Here is a 2,191-nt window from a genome sequence, read left to right on the forward strand (position 1 = left end):
CACACATATATATATATATATATATATCATAAAATACACATATCATAAAATACACAGGGGCACACACCGAAATATAACAACCAGGAAGTAAAACTATTTTTGAGCCAGTATAATCAAATATTTAAACCCGTGTAAACGAGTTTCGCATCTATGTTACGTTCGTGAAAGTTCTTCCTGTGGGAATATAACTATGTATGGGAGAAGTCTTCCCTTTGGGGGTAAAATAATAATGTACGTGAGAATGTGTGAAAAAAGACTGGAGGGTTCTTGCTTGACTATAAAGATAGAAAGTGAGCAAGATGAAAATTTCGGAAAAAATAGATGGACAGCAAGAGAGAAAGAACAAGAGAGAGGAAGAGAGAGAGAGAGAGAGAGAGAGAGAGAGAGAGAGAGAGAGAGAGAGGGAGGGAGGGAGAGAGAGAGAGAGAGTGAGAGAGAGAGAAAGAGAGAGAGAGAGAGAGAGAGAGAGAGAGAGAGAGGGGGGGGGGAGAGACAGAGAGAGAGAGAGAGACAGAGAGACAGAGAGACAGAGAGAAATGAAAGAAAGATGAGGTGAGAAATAACATTATAATATTAAGTTGAGATCTAAACAAGGCTGCATAGCCTTCTATCAAACGTTTCAGAAACAATCTGTCTTTAGCTTGATCTGATCCCACTTCCAATCGAAGCTTGTTTGTCAAAATCGTCTGAATACCAGACGGTCAGATTACACGATTGTCATCGGGCAGAACATGTGGGCGGCGGTGAGAGGGAATACATCGAATCGGACAAAGGAGTATTGTTTCAGAAAACATAGATTATTCCAATCCTCAGTAAAAAATCTGGGAGGTGTCAAAAGTGGATGTGAGCTAAAAAGTAGAGACAGTTTACCCGTTGGTTTCTATTTTGATAAGCGGCAACCGTTTGAAGTGATCTTAAGAGAGCGAATTTTTCTTTCGTCTATTTATCGCGCGAATGCGCGAATGTGAAGTACAAGTGCATGCAGTGTGGGCAATATGTGAAATCATACTGAAATTAAATTTTAACTATGTTGTTGGTTCTGTCGGAGAGAAACAAAATTAATTATTCACGTTTTAATTGAACAGACGAGACAGAAAAAAATAACTGGGGTGTTGGGTTCCGGGGGCGGGTGGGGGGGGGGGGGGGGCCAAATTTTGGAAATACCTGGAGAGCCCAACAGATGGGGAATGAATTTGAGAACAAGGAAAAAAGATGAGAGAAAGAGAGAGGGGCGGGGGTGAAGGGAGAGAGACCTTGTAAAAGGGAAGGAGAGAGAAACAGAGAGAGAGAGAGAGAGAGAGAGAGAGAGAGAGAGAGAGAGAGAGAGAGAGAGAGAGAGAGAGAGAGAGAGAGAGAGAGAGGGGAGGGGGGCAGAGGGAGAGAGAAAGAGGTAAAGATAAAGAAAGACAGCGCGCGCAGAGAGAGAGAGAGAGAGAGAGAGAGAGAGAGAGAGAGAGAGAGAGATAGAGAGAGAGAGAGAGAGAGAGAGAGATAGGAGGGAGACAGAGAAAAAGAGAGGGTCGGAGGGAGTGATGAAAGATAGAGAGAAAGAAGAACGAGCCATACCGTTGTCCACGAGGCATCTTTCCTCAAGTTCATCCATGATCTCCTCTGGAAGAAACGAATAAATCCCCACTTTCCTGGTCACGCGAGTAATTCCCCAGTCTCCTGGTCACGTGAGTAATTCCCCACTCTCCTGGTCACGTATGGGTCCCACAACCCCAGTTTCCTTGTCAAGTGGGAAAAAACAGTTTCCTGGTCACGAGAGAAACCCCACTCGCCTGGTCACGTATGGAAAAAATATGTGAATAACCCCACAACCCCAGTTTCCTTTTCACGCGTGAAAAAAAACAAGAGTCTGCTGGTCAGTCCTGAATATCGATCAGTGTGTCAAGCACAACAAAACATGAACACACTGCACACTCCGGTTTTTTCCGGGACGTCAAAAGCTGTCCATCCCGCCACACACAATACACACTTCGACTTTGTCCGGGGTTTCCAACAATGTCCCGTCTCGCCACACGCGCCTCACACCTCACACCACACACCACACACCACACGTTACACACACAGAAGTAACCTCATCTGGTCGCTTTTAAGCACAAGGGGGCTATCCCGAAAAATGCTGTTTGGAGAAAATCGAAGAAAGTTTTTGCCCCTTGTTCAGTTTCTTTTAAAGACAAGGACAGTT

This window comes from Aplysia californica, unplaced genomic scaffold (genome assembly GCF_000002075.1).
Source record: "Aplysia californica isolate F4 #8 unplaced genomic scaffold, AplCal3.0 scaffold00017, whole genome shotgun sequence".
NCBI lineage: Eukaryota > Metazoa > Mollusca > Gastropoda > Aplysiida > Aplysiidae > Aplysia > Aplysia californica.